Genomic DNA, 10120 nt, shown 5'->3' with positions numbered 1-10120 from the left:
AATCACGCTTATTCATTGGAATTATCCTGTACTCAATTACTCATCTGTAACAATTTTAAAGTTTTGGGTTACCTGTGTACTCATCGTAATCATTATCTTCTTATCATAATCATTCTGTACTCATCGTAATCATTCTGTACTCATCGTAATCATTCTGTACTCATCGTAATCATCTGAACTCATTAATGATTACGTAATCGGTGTACAGGCAAATTCTTACTAGCTATCCCCACGCTTCTACCCATGCTGGAGTTGTCACCTGTCCGGGCTTGGGGACGCTGGCGTAGGGCACTATGATGATAGGCCTCCGGTGGTATGCCCCCTGTTGCTAGGACACCGGGTTAAAAATTCTGACACACTTCTATTCTTGTAGTATCGCCCAACCACTTTTTCTTCTTCATATTATATACCCTGGTTTATAATGAAAATCCCAGGAAAATGCATTATCCGTCAGAACTATGCACCGTAATTTTATGGTTTATTTACTATTTTAAAATAAATAGTGGCAAAAAAAACGATAATCGACGATGTTGGACATTTTGGTTGGGAAAACGGTTTGTATTTCTAATTAGCTCAAGATTTTTCAAATTATGTTATGCTTTCTTTAAAATTTTTTTAAACAAATCCCATTCTTGGTAAACTAAAAAGGCGCACAACTCAATTTTGGCGCCCCTCTCAAAACGGCGCCCCGGGCAGTTGCCCGGGTTGCCCGGCCCTTAAGCCGCCCCTGATAAGTCTCTACTCCGGCTCTTTTTTATACTATTTTTGGGACTCAGACTCAGTCTCGTCTCAAAACAATTAAGGGTCTCGTCTCAGCTCCTAAATTAGACAATATATTTCTTGGTCTCGTCTCGTGCTCAAAATGTTATGCGTTTTTTCGAATGGTCTCACCCGAGGCTCGAGATTTAATGATATTTAGAAGGACTCGTCTCGGGCTCAAAAATTAATTCGAATATTTAAGGACTCAGTCTCAAACTCACAAATTGGTTCAAAATTGAGACGAGCCCGTGCAGCTATGCCTCTCGCACCCAAAGCGTGAATCATACCCCTAGACCAACGGAAGGCTTGCATTCAGAATTTGTAAAATAATAAAAAATATTATGAAATTCGCACGTTAAATAACGGGTCCGTCCGGGATTTGAACCCAGGACCTCTCGCACCCAAAGCGGGAATCATATTCCTAGACCAACGGACTGCTGGCATTCAGAATTCGGAAAATATGAAAAGGATTATGAAATTGGTAAGTTAAATAACGGGTCCGTTAAAGTATTTAAACTCGGGAACTCTTGCAACCAAAGGATGAATCATACCCCGACACCAACGGACCACCAGGAATAAGAATTTGGAAATTATGAAAAATATTATGAAATTGTTACGTTAAATAACGTGTCTGTCCGGGATTTTAACCCGGGACCTCTCGCACCCAAAGCGAGAATCATACCCCTAGATCAACGGACCGCTGGCATTCGGAATTTGGAAAATATTGAGCAGATTATGAAATTGGTACGTTTAATAATTTTTCCATTAGAGGTTTAAACTCGGTACCTCTCATACCCAAAGCGTGGATCATACCCCTAAACCAACGAATCGCTGCGCTGGTAGTTAGAGTTTTGAAAATATGAAAAAGATTATGAAATTGGTAAGTTAAATAACGTGTCCGTTAGAGATTAAAACTCGGGACCTCTCGCACCCAAAGCGTGAATCATACCACTAGACCAACGGACGGCTGGCAATCGGAATTTGGAAAATATTGAAAAGATTATGAAATTGGTACGTTAAATAACGTGTCCGTTAGAGATTTAAACTCGGGACCACTCACACCCAAAGCGTGGATCATACCCCTAGACCAACGGACCACCAGGAATAAGAATTTGGAAATTATGAAAAAGATTATGAAAAAGCTAGTTGAATTAACGGGTCCGTCCGGGATTTGAACCCGGGACCTTTCGCACCCAAAGCGAGAATTATACCCCTAGACCAACGGACCGCTGGCAGTTTAAATTTGGAAAATATGAAAAAGATTATGAAATTGGTAAGTTAAATAACGTGTCCGTTAGAGATTAAAACTCGGGATTTCTCGCACCCAAAGCGTGGATCATACCACTAGACCAACGAACCACTGCGATGGTAGTTAGAGTTTGGAAAATATGAAAAAGATTATGAAATTGGTAAGTTAAATAACGTTTCCGTTAGAGATTAAAACTCGGGACCTCTCGCACCCAAAGCGTGAATCATACCACTAGACCAACGGACGGCTGGCATTCGGAATTTGGAAAATATTGAAAAAATTATGAAATTGGTACTTGAAATAACGTGTCCGTTAGAGATTTAAACTCGGGACCTCTCACACCCAAAGCGTGGATCATACCACTAGACCAACGAACCGCTGCGCTGGTAGTTAGTTTGGAAAATATGAAAGAGATTATGAAATTGGTAAGTTAAATAACGTGTCCGTTATAGATTTAAACTCGGGACCTCTCACACCCAAAGCGTGGATCATACCCCTAGACCAACGGACCACCAGGAATAAGAATTTGGAAATTATGAAAAAGATTATGAAAAAGCTAGGTGAATTAACGGGTCCGTCCGGGATTTGAACCCGGGACCTTTCGCACCTAAAGCGAGAATCATACCCCTAGACCAACGGACCGCTGACAGTTAAAATTTGGAAAATATGAAAAATATTATGAAATTGGTACTTGAAATAACGTGTCCGTTAGAGATTTAAACTCGGGACCTCTCACACCCAAAGCGTGGATCATACCACTAGACCAACGAACCGCTGCGCTGGTAGTTAGAGTTTGGAAAATATGAAAAAGATTATGAAATTGGTAAGTTAAATAACGTGTCCGTTATAGATTTAAACTCGGGACCTCTCACACCCAAATCGTGGATCATACCCCTAGACCAACGGACCGCCAGGAATAAGAATTTGGATATTATGAAAAAGATTATGAAATTGCTACGTAAATTAACTGGTCCATTAGAGATTTAAACTCGGGACCTCTCGCACCCAAAGCGTGGATCATACCCCTAGACCAACGAACCGCTGGCATTCAGAATTTATAAAATATGAAAAAGATTATGAAATTGGTACGTTAAATAATGGGTCCATTACAGATTTAAACTCAGGACCTCTCGCCATAGCTGCACGACCCGTGTTGGACTCGGGCTCGTCTCAAAGTTTTTACAGAAATGTTTAAGTGCTCGTCTCGGGCTCAATTTTAGGGAAAATATTGTACAGGCTCAGCTCAGACTCAATTAAAATGACAATATTTGAAACGGCTCGTCTCGGACGCGTGTTAAAATTATTTTTTCTATGGACTCACCTCAGTCTCATTTGCTTTAAATTTTTTCGCTCGTCTCGTCTCGAGCTCAATTTTCTTAAGTTAACGAATTTGGACTCGTCTCCGGCTCTTCCCACCTAAACAATTCGTTTTGGACTCGTCTCGTACTAGGTCTCTGAATAAATATTAGAGGGCTCACTCGTTTTGAGTCCGCGGCTCAACACAAATTTAGCTATACGTACTTTACTTATAGAAAACCAAACTTTTTTATCAGAGATAAAAATTATATTTTTTATCAATAAAGAAAACAAAACGGTTGACAGCAGAGGTAATCTGTGGCCCGTGGCGAAAGGTACTCGCGAGCCCTTTAGTTAGCGACCCCCCCCCCCCCCCCCCACCTCCAGCTTCGAAGTTAACATGATTTGGCACCCCCACGCCTTGTAAACATTGTCCAAGTTATCCCACTCGAGCCTTTAGAGCGTTTTCAATCCTTCTGATTTGAACCCCCCTGTTGTCTCTTTGATGGGCCCCTATCAGTCCTTCGTGGGCGATTTACAGCACTGCCCCGGAGATTTTGCCCCCTCCTGCACGGCACTGAGGAGTTCACATGGTTTTTAGATATAGCAGGATACGTGACAAATAAATTTTATAGTATCCCCAGTAGCACATAGGCGCCGAAATACAGTTGGTTAAGAGTCCATGTGTCGGGTAAGAGTCCAAAGTTTGTAGACTGTAAATATTACAATTGGCCGACTGTTGCATTAAAGGTCTCTTTGTAGACGGTAAAAATTACAATTGGCCGACTGTTCAAATAACTGTCGGTGATATACTTGTTTCGGGCCTGATTACCGACAGTCGGCCGACCGTTGCATTAAAGGTCTCTTTGTAGACGGTAAAAATTACAATTGGCCGACTGTTCAAATAACTGTCGGTGTATACTTGTTTCGGGCCTGATTACCGACAGTCGGCCGACCGTTGCATTAAAGGTCTCTTTGTAGACGGTAAAATTACAATTGGCCGACTGTTCAAATAACTGTCGGTGGTATACTTGTTTCGGGCCTGATTACCGAAATGTTGGAAATCTGAACATAATTAAAAAATTAAAAAAAATTAATTTTGATATAAATATCTTAACGTTGGAATTCAACGGAAGCCCGAGCGTAAACGATGTCTGCTGAATAGCGACCGCAATGCAATAATTGGTGAAGAATTTCACTATAAATTGCAATGGACTGCTCACATATAGGGCTCTCTGAATGTATATTAGTTTTACTGATATCAGCAGATTTCCGAGTTAAGCCAGAGTTCCTGATGAGCCCCAAAAAGGGCCAAAGCGGTCTACTGTTGGAATCTCTGGCTAAAATTTTTAATTTTGATTATATTGCACTGTTTAAATTCTGGATGTATTAATAAAATAGTTTTTTATAGGTTCATACCAGAATTATACGTAAGAGTTCGTGTTGGGTATGAATCCGAAACGGGCCCGCCACCCCACAGCAGGCTACCCAATCCGCCGAGGCGGCCAGCTTGCACGGACCCTCTCCGTTAGCCTGAGCCGAAGCTCAGTATCCAGCCCAAACCTGACCGAAGTTGGAGGTGGAGATAGGACCATTTGATCGAAGCTAACATCTCCCAGTGCGCCACCGCCCTTATAGGTTACAAGAGCCGGACCCTGACTCCCTGGTAAAGTCCCCAGTTATTGCACACTCCGACCCATTTAGGGCCCCTAAAGCATGCTAGCTGTTTCCGCATATAAATCTTTTTAGTGCTCTTATTTCATTTTAGAAACTCTTCCCAACGCAATAAACCTTTCGGACTCAAACGCCACAATATAAAATTTTAAGATATATTTTCTTATTATTTTATTTTTGTTTGTATAGATTACTAAGCCACGCGGGATTTTGCGTTAACCTGTGGATGTTTAAAAAAAGATAAAGATATGTATAGCGAAACGAAACGAAATAAAAACCAAATTTAAAAAACCATATAATAATTCTTTTAAAATAACGTACAAAAACGTTATAATATAATACGTAAATACTGGTAATGACAATCTTAAAATACATAAGCAAATTGATACTTGTCCATGTACTGAGAACTATAACGAATTAGAGTAAGTTAATAACATTAAATACCTGGCGTTAATTATTGACAATATCTTAAAAAGGAATAGAGGTTTTCTTTCTCGTCCAGGGATAAAAACAAGGAAACAAAAATACATTTTTGTAATATGAATCGTGTACCTGTGTGTAGGTGCTGGTTTGCTTAGATTGTTTATTGTTAGTAGTTATTTTAGTTTAAAGAGTGTAATTTAATATTTTTAACCATATTTTTGGAAATACTACTGAAATTAAATACTATTATAAATAATTATAAGTGAAAATTCCACAAAACCCAAAATTTTTAGTTATTTGTTTTGTAACGAGATGGCGTTGGGACCCAAAATGAATTAAAATGGCAAGATAATGAATTCGAGGAATTTAAGTAATATTATTCGAGGAATTTAAGTAATATTAATTATTTGATATAAAATATTTGATATGAAAAGCAGAGAAAATGTTCAAACTGAAAGTAAAATTAAAATGAAACTCACGCCCGTTAAGTTCGTTAACATCAAAGCGCGTCCTTAACCATTACACCGGACTCTTCGCTGAGTGAAACGTTCAAAAAGCAAAATACGTATATACAGGGTGTTGGCATTTGATCGGCCCAGGCATTTTTCTCAAAAACTATATCTTCTAGAAATGTGAACTTTTCAGTATGCACTCTCTCGGTGGAGATCGTTCTTATTTGTGATTTTCAGAAAAATCGTGAAATTTTTCACGTTTTTAGAATTTGTAGTTTTTGAACGCTAGGTGGTAGATGAAAAGTTTCAATGAGTAAGTTGTAGAGCATACTCGAAAACCTTTAATGGAGTTGGTACTTGGTATGGTCAAAATCGTACATTTTGTCACTGAAATAATAGGTCATAAAAAATAATAAGCTGGTACTACCCAAATGTTTTTACTCCTCATGTTATTGTAATGATTGTCCGTGAAAAATGAACATGTTTTGAGCCACATCATTGTTCTACTTTTACAAATTAAGGGCCCGGTGCAGAGACGATTTAAAAATTATCGTAACTTTACGAGGATTGTAAAGTTACGAGAGCGGATTTACGATGTCGTAAAGTTACGAGAGCGGATTTACGATGTCGTAAAGTTACGATTTTGTAAATCGAAATCGCGGTGCAGAGACAATTTTTCGGGCTCTCGTAAATGACGAGTCTGGTATTTGGGAATCTGTTTTTGTTTAGGCTCCGCCCACTTATTGACCAATGAGAAAGCGTTATTTTAACGCAAAAATTTAAACATTTGTTTGAAGGCTCAACTCTATTTTAAAAGTTACTTATTTTTTTGTGATTTTACACATTTTAAGAAAACAAGTTAGCTGAAAGTATTTTTTTGAGACAGAATATGGGGAAAATGAAACCAGGTGAAGAGAGACAACCAAACTTTAGTACAAGAGAACTTCAAGCAATTATTAATTGTTTGGAAGCTAGGCCTGATTTATTGAAAACCTACAAAAGTAGTGAAATTGCCCACGAAATTGCCTGTATATATGGGTATGGGCCTCATAAGAGCGACAGTAAAAATAAGAGCTAAGTGGACTGATTACAAAAGCACCGTTAAAAAAAGGAGGTGTCCGTTTGCCGTTTAATAAGTGAAGCTGCGTTGCACGGGATTAGAGGAGTTGATAGTTCACAAGTCAGGCACCAGGTTGGTTGTTTGTGCAAAGCTAGTGTTTTGAAATGAAACCACAATAGTCTAATTAAATTTTAATGAAAAGCTAGAAAATCCTCCATTGTAACAAGTGAAAATATTTCAGTGTAGCACGACTCATTGGCACTCCTAACTCTGGACTATTTCGGGTTACTCCCCTCAATATGCCAGCAAGTGTGGGTGGTGACGCTATAGATTTTTCACTGAAGAGACATGGTAAAATGGGCTTAGAAGTAGAATCACAGTTTCATTGGTTAAACATAATCTTGTTTAGCTTCCCAAATTGATGAGCTTGCATGAGAAAAGAAGTTTAGAAATATGGAAGAGTTGGTCGCAGATATTGGGTCATTTCAATAAGGTCACGTAAAAACTAACCAGTCCTTTACCTTATTTGTACTCTCATAAACAGATGCAAGAGCAATGGGTAGTGAAAACCCATTTCCTCCACCTAGGCCTACAATGAAACCTATAGGGCACAGTTTCTTGTTTCAAAGGCAGATCTGATACTGATATCGTTGTTAACATTTTGCCAGAGTGCTTTGCAACAGTTCATAAAGGACCAGCAAGGCAAAACACTGAAATTAGTTATATACATAAACAAGGTATAGAAAGAATCACTTGAAAAATATTTACAAATACAAAGTTAGAAAATGCAGCGATACATTAATTGAAATAGATGCGGTTTACAGGAGAAAAAATTACACAAGATTTAAAATCGATGAATATTTACATGAAAAGATGTCAAATTGAGTGGCATAAGAATTGCATGTCTGTTGCATACGCAAAATAGGGGAAATTGGTTTTGACTTTTTAAACGGAATTTGTTGACGGGTGCTATGAGATGGTATATGGAAGTTTAGGTAGGGGGTTAAGGTAATAACGTTAGAGTGTTTAATCAATTTCCAAAGGAAAATAATTTCGCGTTTTTGTAAGAATAACTGGATCGTTTCCAAGTTTAAGTGGTCTAGGAGGTAAGTGTAATGATACGGTTTGGTCTTGAAAAAGTGTGTATGGGCAAGTTCGATAAATTTTCGTTGCACGCCTTCGATCCTCTCAATCAAGTAGCTGGCACAACCACCCCAAGGTAGAGCGTCAAATGTTAATTTCGTTCGCACTAGGCTAAGGTAGAGATTGCGGAAGCTTTTGGCGGAATGCAGTGCCCTCGCCAGGCGTAGGACTCCAAAAAGCAGGCGACGCGAGCGACCGACTGACCAGGAAATTTGTACATGAAAATAAAGGCCCTGGTCGAAAAAAGTTCCAAGGTCCTTAAGTGTTTTAGTTCTCGGTACATGCTCATTGTTGACATGATAATTGGTCGCGATGGTATTGCATTTCCGTGTGAAAGATATGGCTAGGCTTTTGGAACCGTTGATTAGCAGGTTATTGTTTTCGCACCATTGGTGGATTCCTCTCAGGTCCGATTGTAGGGCTCTGCAGTCCGCAATACTGGTAATGGTTTTATAAATTTTGTTGTCATCAGCAAATTGCTTTACTGATGAGGACTTGACCACTGATGGAAGGTCATTGGCGTAAATATTATAAAAAAGGGGGCCCAATGAGCTGCCCTGGGGTACTCCGCAGGTAGTGGCATAGGACACGTCAGTCACACATCCGTTGCATTTTAGAATGTTTTTGCGCCCGGACAGGTAATCTTCCACCCATATCGCCGCTGAACCTGCCAGACCGTAGTGTGATAATTTCTTTAAAAGAAGCGGGTGCGAAACTCTGTCAAATGCTTTCGACAAGTCAAGTGACACGGTCACAAGATGCCTAACTTGGCATTGCATTTTCCAATCATTTAGAAAATGCAAATAGAATTCTTATTGGTATTCACAACACTCAAGTACCTGTTGAAAATCTTTACCTTGGTGTTACATCAATTCCACTTCCTAACCCTAAAACAAAAAATCATTGATATGTCTAATCTTTCAAAATAAAACTGGTGCAAATTATTAATTACTTATCTTTAGCACTAAGATTGATGTTTTCAAATATATTATCATCCTTTCATATGCATTATTTCCATCTATTTATATTTTGTAAACCACTCTATAAACTCATTGTTCATTATGTACCTCTTTCATTTTTCACAGCTGTTATTTTTTTTACTCTGATCAGCTAGTTTTTTTTCTAATAAGAAGCCTCCATCTACCCACCAGATTTTTTTCGCAAAATAAAAGGCGCCCTTTTTGAATTTTTAATTATTCAAATAAATTACCATGTTTTCTTTTAATATATTTTTTTTATTGGCGAAAAGCAATTAATTTACATTGAAAAAATATTTGAAAGTAATCGACGAATAACATATTATTGAACCAGTAATAAATAACAAAGAATAATATAACAAGAGAACAAAATCATTGGAGTTATTAGAGAAACTAGAGTTTTTAGTTCCAAAATTATAATCCTTGACCACGTGATTACATTATAAGAAAATTTGTTCTACAAGTATGTCCCCAAATTAAATTTAATAATGGGAGAGGGCGGTTTTAATTTTAAAAATCAAATCATATCGTAGAAAACTGAAATTATTCTTGATGTAAATTTCTTTGTCCATTCAAGTTTTCCACCAATTGATTTAAAATTTGATTAGCCCGAGCATGTAATTGAGCATTAGTGAGTTGACATGGGGGATCCTGTTCGCTTGTGCCAGCTCGTTCTTCTACCATTGCCTCGGGCATTTCCACACCCTTGTCAAGGTAGAAATTGTACAAGATGACACAAGCGAATACAAATTTTCAAACCTTAAATCTGGGGCATACAGCAAATTGCCTCCTTAATCACTCCATGATCCTTGATACTGTGTATCTCTCGCCCATGTGGCCGTCACCCACTGTATACTTCCAGTCACGTAAAAATTGAAGCAAATAAGTATCTATAGAAAATAACAATGATTAGAAGTGGCAACATATGAGCATTAAAGAGCAACAAAAGGTAGGAAAATGTTAAAAGACCAAATTATTTTACAATGTTTTACACTCGGTTATTTTCCCTATGCAAATTTTTTTTCCTCCGATGGTACATCTCCTAAAAACTGACCCTATACCACAAATTTTCTCTGGTTTTGTTTTG

The 10120-nt window shown here is 38.3% G+C and overlaps 1 long non-coding RNA gene across 1 annotated transcript; it reads right to left on the bottom strand.

The window, feature by feature from the left end:
* Positions 1–7091: 7091 nt before the first annotated feature.
* On the bottom strand, positions 7092–7561 carry LOC149927144 (uncharacterized). Its single transcript, XR_016474065.1, has 2 exons — positions 7435–7561; positions 7092–7339 (listed from the first exon to the last, which is right to left on the bottom strand). It is a non-coding gene; the product is annotated as an uncharacterized LOC149927144 (long non-coding RNA).
* Positions 7562–10120: the final 2559 nt, after the last annotated feature.

This window comes from Leiobunum rupestre, chromosome 9, assembly GCF_980474605.1.
Source record: "Leiobunum rupestre chromosome 9, qqLeiRupe1.1.hap1, whole genome shotgun sequence".
Taxonomy (NCBI): domain Eukaryota; kingdom Metazoa; phylum Arthropoda; class Arachnida; order Opiliones; family Sclerosomatidae; genus Leiobunum; species Leiobunum rupestre.
Note: the sequence above shows the minus strand (reverse complement) of the source record. Positions and strands in the feature narration are given on the sequence as shown.